The sequence below is a fragment of the Podarcis cretensis genome (genome assembly GCF_951804945.1).
Source record: "Podarcis cretensis genome assembly, chromosome: 12".
Lineage (NCBI taxonomy): Eukaryota > Metazoa > Chordata > Lepidosauria > Squamata > Lacertidae > Podarcis > Podarcis cretensis.
Window position 1 is genome coordinate 55,971,047 of NC_137181.1, and position 16,640 is coordinate 55,987,686.

At 41.3% G+C, this 16,640-nt stretch overlaps 1 protein-coding gene across 1 annotated transcript in view; it reads left to right on the forward strand.

Annotated features, from left to right (window-relative positions):
* The window catches only part of BMPER (BMP binding endothelial regulator), a 174,269-nt gene that overhangs the window by 2,356 nt on the left and 155,273 nt on the right, over positions 1-16,640 (forward strand). The gene's annotated exons all lie outside the window — the stretch shown is intronic.

Genomic DNA, 16,640 nt, shown 5'->3' on the forward strand with positions numbered 1-16,640 from the left:
AATGCCAGCACACATGATACTTCTATCAAAAAACTGCACTCCGAGGATGACACTGGCTGTTGTTTGTTCAGGAAGTTCAGATTCCCTGGTAGTTAACAATGACCCTGGTTTGTATTCTGCAGCAAAGGAAATACCCCCTTATTCTTGCAAGGGATCTCAGTTTCACAGCAGAAATGCTTTGTAAGCCAGACTGTCAGAGCCACATAAAAATAATCACTGTCAGTTGGAAAACAAACAAATTTGAGCAGATATTTTTAAAAGGATTCCCCCTCCCCCCCAAAAAAAAAGGTCAGATGGGAACTAGAGTAGGAATAACTGCATTTATCTAAGTGAGGGAGGAGCAGGACCTTGCAGAATGTTTTTTTGGTCATAAAACAAGGGTTTTCCATCTGTCAGATCAGAAAAAGAGACAGGTGGTATAGGTCACTGTTGCTCCAAAAACCCCAAACCACTCTTTTATTTATATTATGAAGGTGCCCAGCTCTGCAGTTTGTCTCGTTAAGTGAAGGCAGGTGTGCCTGGCCATTATTTAGAGAGCCATCAAAACTTTGAATCAGTGTTCGTGATAGTAACTTTAGAGGAGGAAGAGAAACTGGCGGAAAAAATGGGGAGCAAAGTGAAATATAATGAGTTGTCTGTGGTTTTCCTTTTCCCAAAGATGTCTGCAGCCAGCTGTTTTTCATGTGATTTGCAGTTGAATATATCACATATAGCTTGTGTTGTTCATATCTTATCATGTTTAATGTCCTAATTAGTGCTTCAGTTTGGATTTTTTAAACATAAAATGAAGATAAGTTACAATGTTAAACAGGTGCTGCTGCTAACCTTTGTACTGTGTCCTCCATATTTCTTGCAAAAATCCCAGAATAGCTCTTCTCCTGTCTATTTTCCTGCTGCATTATAAGAATGTTAGTTCCCTTTCAGTTTTCGTATGTAAAGGTTAACCTACTAACAGATACCCTCCCATCCCACACCCAACTGAATATTATTTTACTGTACTTATTTTATATTTGTCCATGATTTTCAGTTTGGAGACTGTCATATGCATTACTATCTTCCTTAAATTTTAAGGTCTCCTGTTCTTACTTTTGAGCTTTGGCTTATAGACTGAACTTTGGGTGCCTGCCTGCCCCTAGGTCTGTTTTAGATCATTATCTTGGTCCATCCAGAGTCTAGCCCAGTATAAGATGGAGCCATATTGGGCTCTGCTGCATAGCATTCCTGAACAAATGACACCCTCATTTTTCACAGTACTCAATAGGCAGAGGGAAGAAGGCAGCAAAGTTTCAATTCCCTGCTGGAGCATTACTGCAAGGACTAAGGTTCTCAGCATTCTGGAACCTGCTGTGAGCAAGTGCAATTATGTCTGAAGCTTCCTTGTGTCTCCGCCCTCCTCTCTCACTAGTTGAAAATCTCCTAAATTCACTTTATGGATTAATGTAGGCTTGCGTGTGCATCCACCACTAACTCCTTGCATAACCTAATAAAACTTGAACACAACACAGCTGCCTGTATGTATCACATATACTTTTTTTGAAAAAGGAAAGCAGACCACCATTCAAACAGGTGAAACCATGTGCATGCACAGTTTTCAGAGGGGTACCTTTTTGCAGGAAGAACAAGGCACTTTGTGGCACTTAGGAGTCCACAAAATGCTTTAAGGTGTCATAAATAGGATGTCATAAACACTGCTATTTTTGTGGGGCAACGCAAATATGTGAGTTCTGATAACTATTTTGTGTATGAAATGCGATATCAGAGCATTGCTTTGTCTCTCTACATTGAATGCTCTGACTGACTTGTCATTTCATAAGCAAAATAGGTATTAGGTCTGACACAATGATCCCATTTCCAGTTGTGATCTTCCAGCCAAAAACTCAGCAGCTCTTCTTCATGCTACAAGAGGTCTACATACCAAATTTGGCTCAGCTCCATGAACTTGTTTTGGGGTTATTGTGGCCATACTTCATGCAAATTAAGTTAATGCTTTTTCATTTAAAAAGAAAACAATCCCAAACTTAGCAGATTTCAAGCTAATTTATCATCTTCAGAATTGCCTATCATTCCACAAAGAAGTTACATTCCATGTGCACAGAACCGCACAACAGCTCCCACTAAAGAGGTACATCAGATTGTAATGAGTTGCACTTAGGTGTTTGAGCATTTTCACACTTGCCTTTGCACTATTTTTGTTAGTACTTGGTCCTTGTTAGTGCAGAAGAGAAGCTGCAGAGGCATTTTCCAATGTGACCCTGCCAATGTAGGTTTTATATTTTCATTACAAAGAGGTTTAAACAAGAGCTGCTTTGGTCCCATTTGTGAAAACACCTAATGCTAATTCTGTAGTTTATAAGATGGTTGCCACTTGTACTGTAGTAGTATTGTAAGATTTTTAAAAGTAACTTGGATTGTCTAGACTGGTATGTGTAAAAAATGGTTGTGTGAATTGTTTCTGTGCGTTACCTGCTGGTGAGCTGGAAGTATAACTTTCATATCCGTCTGTTTGTACAATCATTTCTGTATGTACTTTTGTAAGGGCTGTGATTTGTACTTGAATAATACCTTCCACTCAAGCCCTTCAGACTGTACAAACATTGACGAATGGAGCCTCACACGAACTCTGCGTCAAACAAGGAGCCTTACGTACAGAGAGATGTGATTTGCTTAAATGCGTTCCAAGAAGGCAAAGCAGGGAAAGGAGCCATAGACCAGTAGTCTTCAGCCTTTACAGACACAGAACCCGCTTTCAACACAAACATGCATTTAGGGAACCTTTTTTAAAACCATATATCTGTATGGCAGGAGTGCTGCTGTTATGACCCACCTTATACTGAACCATGACCCAATAATGGGTTGTGAGCCACAACTCAATAGTTGGTTCGGAGCCACCAGTTAAAGATACAGTATACCACTCACCTCTGCTATTGTTTTAAACACCGGCTGAAAACTTTTTAAATTCAGCAAATCTATCCAAACATACAACTGAATTATATATACTTGCTTTTAATTTTTACTCATTTTATCTATGTTTTATTGATAATTGATTTATATTATTTTGTACATCTCTTAGAAATTTATTTTTTGTTGATGATGCGGTTAATAAATGTTTATAAATAAACAGACTGTTATCTTCCCAAACCATTTATTCCGGTCTAAGGTATACAGTGGTACCTAGGGTTACATATGCTTCAGGTTACAGACTCCGCTAGCCCAGAAATAGTGCTTCAGGTTAAGAACTTTGCTTCAGGATGAGAACAGAAATTGCGGTGTGGCGGCAGCGGGAGGCCCCATTAGCTAAAGTGGTGCTTCAGGCTAAGAACAGTTTCAGGTTACGTACGGACCTCCGGAACGAATTAAGTACTTAACCTGAGGTACCACTGTATATAACTTTACCAGGGCTATTTGGAAGCAAAAGTCTGGAGTGTAACAATGGCATCTCTTAATTCTTCATTTTTTATTAACATATATTCTTATTTGCCTTCCAGAGCTCTGTATTCTATGTCCATCAGTATTTAGCCACGTTTGTCTTCACACTGTACTTGCACATGGGTGAATTAAAGTACAACTATTGAAGGACATTGCCCTCTGCAGGCATTCAGTGTTCATTCTTTTCTATGCATGGAAGGGGCAGGGTGGAGCTGTGAATGTGCCCCTTCTTCAGATGCCCAACATCCATCTGTACAGCTGAGTGTTTGCATCCAGGGACCTGTGCAGACATCTAAAACTTGCATGATCGACACAGATCACGTGAGATTTGACTATGCATGCAGGCTGCGTGCAAATATTCTACTTTACTCGTTAATATCAGGCACATGGTTCACAGCAGGCCTGTTCTGTGCCAGCAGTATGCAAAATCACCTACTTTTTCCTGATATGTAACCCTTTATTTATATTTCAGTGTATGATGAGCCACATACTACTTTTACCTGTGGCTTCTGCACTTCCACTTTGAAATAAGTTTTGGTCATCCAATGACCATGCTTTGGCAACATTATGACATGCAAAGCCTGTCTGGCTTTCTTCCAAAATATTGCAATCATGGTAGTATTGTGATTGGCATGCAGTTTGTCCCATTGTCGAGGGACAATGATAATCTTAAATAGCCTGATTTTCAGGTCCCAACGTTTCAGTCCTGAAAGAGGCAAGGAAACAGTAGAACCATCCCAGTTCTTGATGTTCCTTCTGTTTTGCTGGGAATGTGATATAAAACTTAAGCCTTCTTTCCTTGCTGTGCCACTGCTGAGCTCTGCCCATATATTAAAAACATAAGAAAAGCCTCATTAGATCAGCCTAAAGGCCCATCTAATCCATCATGCTGTACTTACAGTGGTCAACCAGATGGCTATGGGGAATTTGCAATCAGGAGCTACATGCAACAGCACTCCCCACAATTGTGATTCCCAGCAACTGCCATTTGTTCCCACACCCAGAAAGAATACTCAAGACAACTTTTTTAAAAAAATATATATTTATTAAAATTTTCCAATCAAACCAAATTATATATTCCAAATTATATAAATTATCCAATAATCAAATCCCAATATGATGCCTAATTATAAATTATTATTATTATTTAGCTGGCTTCCCGTGCTTTGAGATCGGAGGGAATCCTAATCCTCAAGGCAACTTATTAAGTGATTAAAAAACTCTTAAAATGTAACAAATTAGCTCATTTGCTCAGTGTGAGCAGGGGGAATTAAAGAGGGAAGCATCCCTCACTTCTGGGCATGTAAGCTGGCACATTATTTGCCCCACAGCCAAGGATTGGGAGAAGGTCTCCCCCTTGCTAAGTGAGTCTTAGGTTAGTGAAACCCAAATTGTGCACCTGCACCTCATCGTCTAGCATACATCGTGATGCACAGACCAGGCCCCATGGGAATCTCCCAAGCTTCCAGTTATGGGTGATGACTCAAAAGTACCGTTATCCCCAGTATGCTTTGGGGTGGTAGTGAATTAAGGCCTTATCTTTCCTTATGTGCCTTCGAAAGTGGTGGGAGAGCATAGCCATTATGGTTAGTAGCCATTGACAGGCCTCTCCTCCCTAAATTTGTCTAATCCTCTTTTAAAGTTGGTGGCTGTCACTGTATCTTGTGGGGGCAAATTCCACACTAGGTGCTGTATGAAGTACTTTTTTTGTCTTGAATCTTGGAACATTCATCTTCACTGGGTGGCCCCAAGTTGTAGTATCATGAGATGTGGAGAATGGAGATCTAAACAAGTGAGGGTTTTGAAAACAACACAACTCATCTTCCATCCATAGATGAAAAGTTCCAGAACCGCATCGCATAGCCTACAAGTTTCAGTTGTTGTGATTGAAATGCAGGATTAAGGTTTCTAAGACTTCACAGGTGCCTTAATGGAAGGCTGCATAACTAAGGGCACTTCTTCATTTTAGGCTGTGATATGTGAGTATTTAGATGAGGCAGGACGGATTCGCATTTATTACTTTATGATTTTAACATCAACTAATGACTTTTGATTTGTGACTGGTATATTAAAGGTAAAAGTACCCCTGCCCGTACGGGCCAGTCGTGTCCGACTCTAGGGTTGTGCGCTCATCTCACTTAAGAGGCTGGGAGCCAGCGCTGTCCGAAGACACTTCCGGGTCACGTGGCCAGCGTGACGAGGCTGCTCTGGTGAGCCAGCACCAGCACAGCACACGGAAACGCCGTTTACCTTCCCGCTATAAAGCGGTACCTATTTATCTACTTGCACTTAGGGGTGCTTTCGAACTGCTAGGTGGGCAGGAGCTGGGACCAAAAGACGGGAGCTCACCCTGCCGCGGGGATTCGAACCGCCGACCATGTGATCGGCAAGTCCTAGGCACTGAGGTTTTACCCACAGTGCCACCCACGTCCCTGGTATATTACTTGTAACCTTTTCAATGTCTAAAGATAGGACTATCATGTTACTGTTGATTTGTAGCATCCAAGTGCACAGCGGAATGATGAGGAATACGTGCCAACATGCTCTATATTGCTTTATTTACATTTCAAAGCTGGTAGATTACAGAAATACATCTTTACTCTGCCGGAGCAGAAAATGGCATCCTCTCTCCACTGAAGCTCGGAGAGAATCACACTGAACTGCTGAGAACAGTGAAAAACAGGAAACCAGTGTACGTCACATCCAGTCTCCTTTTCCCGTGGGAAACACAACAGTAATGCTGTCTGTGGAATGTAAACATTGTCTTGTGACAAGCCTTTCGCTGCACAGTGAAGAAAGCAGAAACTAACATCCTCCCCCTTTCTGTGAACACCACTGGGCAGCGTGTTCGTACAATATCAGTACAAACCCAACTTCTGCACATAGGTACAGTGTTGATCCCTTGATACAATCTTGGACAATACATCAGCAGGAATTTCATTACCTGGCATATAGGAAACCGTTACGAGTCCCTTCTGAATACGTTCCCTAGCATGTTGCAACTTCAATTGCAAGTGCTTCGTGCTTTGCTTACAACCCTCAGAATTCAGCAAAGCCAAACATGCTTTGTTGTCCTGGTAAACCTGGATTGGACATTTGACAGGAATTTTCATGTCTTTGCACAATTGTAACAACCATTCACAATCCTTAAGTGAATAAGACAGTGCATTCAGTTCAGCTTCACAAGTACTTAAGCTAACTGTTGTTTGCTTCTTGCATGACCAATCAAATAGACCCTGATTGTACATATAGCAAACTCCAGACGTACTTTTCCTGTCTGTAGTGTCACTTCCAAAACTTGCATCTGCAAATATCTCAAGACCACCAGACTTCTGATTGTTAAATCTCAGTCTGTAATGCATAGTGCCTTTCAAATACCGCGCTATGCGTTTCAGAGCTTTCCAATCCTTAACAGTAGGATTGTTGACTTGTCTGCTTAGCAAATTACAGCTAACAGCAATGTCTGGTCTTGAACATCTGGCAATGAAGTTTAGCTTGCCTAGCACACTTCTGTACAGTGTAGTGTCAGAAAATGCTTCTTCAGTGTCATCTACCTGATAACCTGTTGTCATCGGTGTGTCTACAGGGTTAGCATCCATCAGGTTTAGTTTGCTTAACACATCAGCAATTTTCCGTGACTGGTGTACTAGAATGTTACCATCTTGATCTCTCTCTATTTCCAGAGATAGGTAGTTGTTTACCTCACCAAGATCTTTCATGTCAAAGTGTTCTTTCAGTTGAGCTAGGGCGTTATTGTACATTGTGACATCGTCCCAAAAGAATAATAAATCATCAACATAAAACAAACAATACAGTTTCTTTTGCCCCTCCTCTTTGACAAATACACAAGGATCAGCTTTCCCTTGCTTAAAACCTAGAGAAAACAATACTTCAGTGAGTTTTGTGTGCCAACACCGTGCACTTTGTTTGAGACCATAAAGGGACCTTTTCAGAGCACAAACAAATCCCTGTTTTACCTGTACGCCATCAGGTGGAAGCATATAAAGTGATTCATTTAGAGATCCGTACAGAAAAGCTGTATTCACATCATGGTGACTAATGTGTAGATTCTCCTCTGCAGCTAGCTTGAGCATAAGCCTAATGCTCTCATACCTCACTGTGGGTGAGTAGGTCTCATGATAGTCTTCACCTGGTACCTGTGCAAAACCTCTGGCTACCAATCTGGCTTTGTGTCTGACTATCTTGCCATTTTGATCAGTCTTCGCTTTGAAGACCCATTTGCTTCCAAGCAGTTTCATTCCTGGAACTACTGGAACAAGTTCCCATGTTTTGTTCCTTTCCAAGGAATCAAGCTCAGCCTTCATGGCATTTAACCATGGCTCAGCTTCCTTTGAATCCAAATCCTGGATTTCTTGGAAATTTGAAGGTTCAAATACCTTCTTGGAGCTTTTAACAGCTGTTACTGCTATCTTAGCAAACTCATCAGCAAATCTCTTTGGAGGTCTACCTTTTGTGGCTCTTTGTGACCTGCGAATTAGCCTTAAGTCTTCAACACTCTCCTCTTCCTTCTTAGGAGAAAAGCGACCTATTGTGAACAATGGTTCCTCCAATTCTTGATCAGAACTTTCAGAGGGTCGCATAGAGGCTTTCGCACTCTTGAAATCCTCTGAATCACCTGATTCAGTTTCAGACTCAGAATCAGAACTTTCATCAGTGGGTGTGGGTTGTTGTGGTTGCTTTTGACTATCCTCAGTCTCATCATTGTCATCAGGATAACATTGGAAAATTCCCACATTCTCCCCCCACTTGGCATTGTACTCAACACTTCTTGTGAGCTTAATGGTCTTAGAGTCAGTCATCCTTATTCTGTAAGAACCTTTCTCATAACCTAGAAAGATACCATGCAAACCACGCTTGTCTAACTTGGAGTTTTGTGGTGAGTGAACCCACATGTCAGAACCAAAAATTTTCATGTGTTTGACGTATGGCTTCTTGCCAAACATCTTCTCATAGGGGGTACAACCAATCGCTGAAGACAACCTGCGATTATAACTGTAAGTGAAACATGAGAGAGCTTCGGCCCAATAACTCTCTGGAAGATTTGCATCATGCAGCAAGGTTTTTAACCCTTGAAGCAATGTCTGATTTGCTCGTTCTGCAAGTCCATTCTGCCATGGCGAGCGAGGACTAGATAAATCGTGTTGAATTCCTTTCTCAGTCAGAAAAGTTTCAAACTGCTGAGAAGTGAATTCCCCCCCGCGATCAGTGAAAAGAGTCTTTACCTTCTTACCATGCACATTTCCCAACCAAGCACAGAATTCCTTGAACCTAGGAAAAGCCTCTGATTTCTGCTTGAGATTGTACACATGAATATACCTGGAAAATGCATCAATGAGAACCATGAAGTACCTATTTCCTCCCAAAGAGGGCGCTAGTGGTCCAACCAAATCAGCATGAATAATTTGGTATGGTTCTGTAGCTTGCCTACTAGACACCTTACCTTTCGCAGCCATTTTCACCTTGTTTGCTGCGCATGCCTTGCACTTCATGTGGTACCTGCAGGGTTTAATAGTCATACCTTCAACCAAGGCAGGCATTTTAGACACTGCCTCAAAACCCAAATGACCAAATTTTCGATGAAAATCATGAATACATTCTGCATGCAAACATTTGTTAGAACCTGCAATGCAACAAGTGTCATCCTGCACAACATCATCATAATACAAAACATATAAACGATCAACATATTCAGCATACAATACATAATCATTTTTCTTTGTGATGATGCACCTTTTGTTCTTAAAGGAAACGTCAATGTTCCGCTCATTCAGCTGTCCGACGCTGAGCAAATTATGTTTGGCATCTGGCACATAAAGTACATTCTGTATCGATAAGTCCAAACTGTGAAGAACAACAGTTCCGTAGCCTTCACTGGGAATTGTGTGGTCATCCGCCTGGTGAATCGCACCTTCCTGCGGTGTAAAAGACACGAACAGTCGCTTATCATTGCACATGTGGTGCGTTGCAGCCGAATCAACAACGAAGAAAGATCTAGACGTCTTCTGGACCTCTGCAACTTTTGGAGTGAAGCGTGAGACCATTGCCTTGGGCTGCGTTGTCCTGGACACCGGACCTTTGCCTCTGCTTTGGCCTTTTCCACGCGATGAGCTTTCGCTGCGCTGCTCTGTCTTGGCCCTGGGATATTTGCATTCCCTCTTCATATGGCCTAGACGTCCACAGGAGTAGCATTTCACTGCCTTCAAAGCTTTGGCGCCATCTGGTGGTTCCACTGCACTCAGGGATGACGTCTGTGAAGACTCCCCCTTTCCCATGCAGCTATCACCCTGGCAATCTGCTTCATTTTGAATCATGGCAGTATCACAGGCTACTCTGAGCTGAGCATGTGGCTGATTGGCTTCAGATTCCCCACTTGCATCAGCCAGCCTTCTGCAGCTAGCCATATTATGCAGCTTGTTAAAATAAAACATAGTAGATCCAGCTTCTGTCCTCATGTGAGCCTCTCTCAAAGCGCCCCAAATTTCTCTGGCTGAGGTCTTATCACGCAATAGACAGAGCTCTTCTGGGGATACTATCAATGTAAGAGTTCCCCTTGCTTTGGAATCCTTAGCTTTCCATGCATCTGTAACTGGAGCTGGGGGGGTGTCTGTAATAACTTCAAACAGACCCTCTTTCCGCAGAATAGCCTCTGCATAGATAACCCAGTCCGTATAATTTTTCTTATTGAGCTTGGGAATCCCACAAGCATCCTGAAGGGCCATCATGACTCTGGCATTAGCCTTCTGCGTCATCTCTGCTGCTTTAAACAAGCTGCTTTATACAAGCTGCGTCTGTGCTGCTTCAAGCCTCATTCCAAAGGCAAGTTCAAAACAGCTTTCTCTCTGCTGCCTTTAAAACAAGCTGCGTCACTTCTACAGCTGCTTCAGCCCTTTTAAAAGTTACTTTCGATTTCCCCAGCATAGGCATAGCCGCTGCCTGTTTCCGGCAAACGGACATTAAAAGTTCAAAGTCCAGCCATAAAGCCATTAATTAGATGCTGGCAGGCTGCCCGGAGCAGTAGCACATACCTCATCAATCATCTTGACGCGCAGAACAGATACCGTCCGATCCGTCCCTCTGCATTCCGATCCTTTTTCCGGCATTCAGATGACTGCGTCTTCTGGGCCATAACCAAAATGTTGATTTGTAGCATCCAAGTGCACAGCGGAATGATGAGGAATACGTGCCAACATGCTCTATATTGCTTTATTTACATTTCAAAGCTGGTAGATTACAGAAATACATCTTTACTCTGCCGGAGCAGAAAATGGCATCCTCTCTCCACTGAAGCTCGGAGAGAATCACACTGAACTGCTGAGAACAGTGAAAAACAGGAAACCAGTGTACGTCACATCCAGTCTCCTTTTCCCGTGGGAAACACAACAGTAATGCTGTCTGTGGAATGTAAACATTGTCTTGTGACAAGCCTTTCGCTGCACAGTGAAGAAAGCAGAAACTAACAGTTACCTCAGAAACAATGTTATTCAATATAGTCGGTTCCTGCATTCACATGCCAGTCATCAAGTACAAAATCATCAAGTGATGGGCCTGCACGTCTAAACCAGGCCATAGACTCGGGAATTTGAAGGAAACTCTCATTTTGCCATGGCATTATGTAGGGACCTGTTTTATATGAAAGTTTTGCAATGCAGTCATACCTCACGTTACGTTTGCTTCATGTTACATTTTTTCAGGTTGCGTCCCGTGGCGACCCGGAAGTACCAGAAAGGGTTCCTTCCGGGTTTCGCCGCTCGCGCATGCACAGTAGCGCTAAATTGTGCTTTGCGCATGCGCAGTAGCGCTATATCACACTTCGCGCACCTGCGTAGATACAGCGCTTCAGGTTGCGGGCTTTTCACATTGTGAACGGGCCTCCAGAATGGATCCTGATCGCAACTAGAGGTACCACTGTATAGAAAAGGGATAAAGCAACAGGAGTATTTTATGGTAAATCTTGGTATAAGCGCAATAGAAGACCATATTTAGCTTGGTTCTTCTATGTCTGAAAATAGTTCACATGGGATATTGTAGCATTTCTTTGTAAAAGTATGTCGTGCTTCAATGTTCTCTCAAAGAAGGCATAAAATTGCCCCAGCATAGCAGAAAGAGCTGAAATGAGGTCTGTGCATAATTACAGGATTTAAAATGTTTGAGTGCTCCCCACAAGATCAACCTAGCCTGAATTAAAAATTTTGAGTTTTTAAACGTTGGGAGATGATTATGGTCATGAGGGTTGCAGCTTGGGTGGTGTTGGTGGAACAAACCATATAATTTCATCCCATGTGTCATTGTCTGCATAAGACTTGAGCATCTTACCAGATGGCAGCTGGGATCCAAGAATAACCATCCCATAAGCTCTTTCTGGATTTTCAGTTTTTAAAACAAAACCAAAGGGAAAGATTAAGCACACTACTGCAACTGGATGGGTGACAGGAAATGCTTGACAGTCTCTTCCATCACACAGATTTGTACTGGCACAAAAGAGGTGTGTGATGTTGCATAATGAACAATATGACCCAATCTATTGGAACATTTTAAGGCATGTTCAAACATACCTCAGTTAGGACTACTCCCCATGGAGCTTGGCACTGGGGGATTCATAAAAACAAACCGATTGACTGGGGCTTGCACCAGGGGACCCTCTGCACAGTGTCACTAATTCCCCCCTCCAATGTGGCACACTTTTTCTCTTGCTGCCACCACTGCCATCCATCTGTAGACTGGGGCATTGCATTTTAGGTAAGTTGAAATGGTGAGTGGTCACTTTGGATGGGAGCCAAGCTTGCTTTCCATTCAAAAGTGACACCACCGCCCACCCACAGCTAAAATGTAACCTGGAGTCCCAGAAAGGCTGATAATAAGGTATCACAGCCGTGTCAAGTTGGTGAGGAGACATTTTGAGCAAGTGAGGCCCTTGGCCTGTGCCTGACCTGGGGAGAGAAAGAAATGAGGAAGACACAAGCAGTGCACCTGATCCACAAGCTGCTTTTGATAGTTAATTAAATGCAAGAACAGAGACATGTCTTTTGTCTGCAAGAAATCCTTGACTTTCTTCTATTAGACTCCTCACACCTTGGCCTGTTGAGGTGGTAAAACATTGTCTGACTTGTGCCATTGAAGACGGCAGCTTCGGTGCGCTGTTGCTTGGAATCAATAAACAAATGAATCCCTCCATACAGAAAATTTGATGTCAAGGAGAAAAGCTTTAACTGGAGCACAGGGAGGGAGGTTTTAAATGGAAGTGTGTTTAGTCATTTGATCCCCTACCTGGAGTCTGATGTGATACAGCTCACGCAGGGATTTATTATCTTAGTGAGGACTAGGCCTTAGTTAACTTTCAAAAGCAGGTGATCTGACATTGATCTCTTGCTATATTTTGGAGATGTAGCCATAAGTCTTTACAAGCCAATCATCGCAAGAGCTGATTTCTCATTTCTTAATTATCCTGCTAAAACAGCTCTACGCTGAATCAAGTCTTCTAGGAATGTAGATAGGTTTTAAATTCTGTTTTGTATATGTGTGTGTGTGTTGTTGTGTAGTACGTTTGAAAACTATGAGTGAAGTAACAGTTGATAAAAGCCAGAGTAATGACCTTGACAAATGACATCCATACCGATCCCCCCACCCAGCCAAACCTAAAGCCTGCCAAGTGTACCTGAGCAGCAGTAATTGTAGTTCTCAACCTTTTATCACCTAAATGTGGAACAGAAGGAAACCAATGTGAGCCAGAAAGTGTAATCTGGCGTTGGAAACATGAGAAAAGTTGGGAGACAGGCACTCAGGAAACGAGAAATCGGAGCTTTGCTTGGCATGAGTTTTATTCAGCATGAAACATCATTCTGTAGTTTAAATTTCCATTTCTATATCCAAATGTGCCATGTAGAATCTGACCTTGCAGTTATAAAAATTATGTGAAGCTCAGTGTTATAAGAATTGGGTTCTACCTTGCTTGAGAGAACGAAGAGGTGTAGTGAAGGAAACCTAAAATTCTTCACATCTAATATCAATAAATGAGTAAATAAACAAATAAACAGATATTGCTGACCAACACCCATGCTCACCTGTCTTGAATTCTCTACATACCTGTTACAAGCCTTTTGCACAAACACCCCGTTTGCAAGTGATGCTCCGTCTGGTCTAAAAGCAACTGTTTGGCATATGTCTTTGGTGAGAACAGCAATATCTTAGTACATCAGGATCCAATTTTTGTTGTATCAAGGTATAATATGGCCCAGATGAAATGTTGTGGAATAGTGCATATTAAAAGAAAACCATCAAACAGTGCTTTCAAACCTGTTTTATTCAATATAATTTCATGAGTTGATGTACATTGTCCAAAAGAGCCTACCTGAATTTAATCTTCCCTCACTTTAAATGCCTTTATTGCTGTAAAGTACAATCAATTTTCTTCTCCTCCCCCTTCCTGCACAGTGGTTAACGGTAACCTTTTATGGCATCATGCTGAAAAAGGTTTTGATCAGAATTTGGTAAGTGCATCCCAGAGTAGAAATGGGACCATATGCTGTTCCTTTTAAATGTTTTCACAGATGCATCAAATGTACATGAGACAGAAATCATGTTTAGAGTAGTGAGGTGCCTGAAGCATGTTTTTGTATTGTCATATTGACCAATGCTAAATTCGTATGTGTGAATTAATGATTAAAAGGATGCATAAATAAATAAATAAATAAATCAAGAATATAAAAGTTCTCCAACTGCTCTACTTGTTATTTTTGTTCTATAACGGACCCAGTGGCTGCAAGGCAAGAAGAACTGATGAAGAAATTACCGGAATGCTGGTGGTTCTCTGGTTGAAAGCAAAATAAACAAAGTTCAGTTCCTTTCCTCAGGTGCATAACTGCAGTCATAAATTCAAACAACAATTTATTGTATATAGCCAAAGGCCTTCACAATGAACAACACAGGGCAAAAAGTAAGATATTCGATTAGAATCACACAACATAAATTTAAAATTACACAGCATAAAAATTTGAAATTACAATGCATTAACATAACTGGAGCACAGCTGCTTAGGTGCCAGAGCAAATTTGACTACCAGATGTGTAATTTGTAGGTATTTATCAGCTAAGAGTTCAGCTATCCATTCCTGGGGGATTGCTCTGAGAACAAATAGTGCATGATATCCTCAACCTGGTTACATCCATAAATGCATTCCAAAGTATGTCCCCTCTAAGGATGCTGAGGGCATCTGTTGAAACCTAAGTTCAACAAAGACCCTATGTAATTGTGGAAAGGCCAGTGTCTCAACCTTGAGTGGTTGTCCTTGCTTTGAGGGTATAAATAGAGTAATGGGCAGTAATAATGGAAGTTCTGCATTGGTTGGTGTCATGGTCAAAGATCCACTTTTCTAAGATCACACAAGCTAAGGGGAAAATATTTATCCTTTTGGAGATTGAAAGCCTTAAGCTTGTCTTGACACTTTTGTGCCCAACCTTCTTAGTTGCTCCAACCAGCAGAGCTTGGTGATGATATGATCCTCAAAGGCATCTACGCCAGTATCTTAAAGTAGGCTAGATTAATTCTGGCTGTTATCAAAAGGAGCCCCAACTCGGCTCTAAGGTGAGCCAACAGAGTCCTAGGAGAAAGCCCCAATATCTGCCTTGTAAATTTAACTCTCATGTGAAGATCAGAGTACATATGGATTTCTGGAGTGAAATAATTTTGAGAAATGGTCCTTGTAACATAAATGATTTTGTAACTAACAGAAATGACACAGAAATACAGAAATAATAACAGTCATTATATAGGTAAAATGGTAGGGTAAAGGACCAAGGGAGCCGGTATTTTCCACAGACAGCTTTCCGGGTCATGTGGCAAGCATGACTAAACCGCTTCTGGTGCAACAGAACAACGTGACAGAAGCCAGAGTGCACAGAAACACTGTTTACCTTCCCACCACAGTGGTATCTATTTATCTACTTGCACTGGTGTGCTTTTGAACTGCTAGGTTGGCAGAAGCTGGGACAGAGCAACAGAAGCTTACCCTGTTGTAGGGATTCGAACCGCCAACCTTCCGATCAGGAAGCCCAAGAGGCTCAGTGGTTTCGACCACAGCGCCACCTGTATCCTGTATCATACGTTCATACATTTGTTTGCTTGCTTGCTACCCATCTGACTGGGTTACTCCAGCCACTCAGGGCTGTATTTCACAGGCTGGGAACAATCTATTTTTCAAATGTGTTTCACATTTAATTGATCATAATGAGAACCAATACAATGTTTGGAAGTCTGCATTGATTACAGATTTTGACGACACTCTGCCGAAAGAGAACCAATACTGTAGTAGTGTTAGCACATCAGTGCTGCACTTACTGCAAGCTGGAAAGTGCCAAAGGCTTTGCTTTGGCATAATTAAGAGCTCCAGAAATCTCAATACAAAAACACATAGTTAAAATGAATAAATAATAAAAATTTGTAAAGGGCACCCCACCAAATGCCATAAACTAAATGGGGAAAGTGTAATTTAGGTTGAAAATGTCTCTGGAATGTTTCTGCTTTATATGCAAAATGGGTCTGGATCTGTGCTAAAGAAAGAAATGGATTTCCCCCCCTTTATTGCCAATAAGAGCAGTGTTGTTAAAGAGAAGGTTCAATATCAAAATTCAGTTTTAAAAGCATACTGTTACCTGTGCATATTCCTTTATAAGCTTTCAAGTTTCTTCTATTGAGTTGCTAATAGACTTTTTAAAAATTACGATCTTGTAATTCAGTTGCAGGATATCTGGTATTCTGCCGATGTTGCTATATAAAAATAGTCATTTTTCTTTAAAAAGGGGGGAGGGACCCCTCTTATTTTTAGTTTCCCATAATGTTTTAATATTCAATTCTGGAGGTGGATATGTAAAGGAATTCATGTTTAAACTTAAAAAGGCACCATAAAAATAAAAATAGCTTGTATGAAATGTTTGCATTTCAAGACTATAGAAACTGCCACTGTTCTGGTGTTTTTATTTTAATGTAATTAAAATAGCAATGCTGTCCTTCAGCTTTGGATGTTTCCCATTCTTCTTAGCAAGTACTGCTTGTAGGCTTAACCCAAATAATAGTTGCTGTTTATTTTTGTTTTTAAAGAATATATTATTATTAATAATAATAATAATAATAATTCAAAAGGAGGGGTAGAGCAGAGAGGAGCATTGCTGGATCTGATCCCAGGCCAATCTAGTTGACAATTT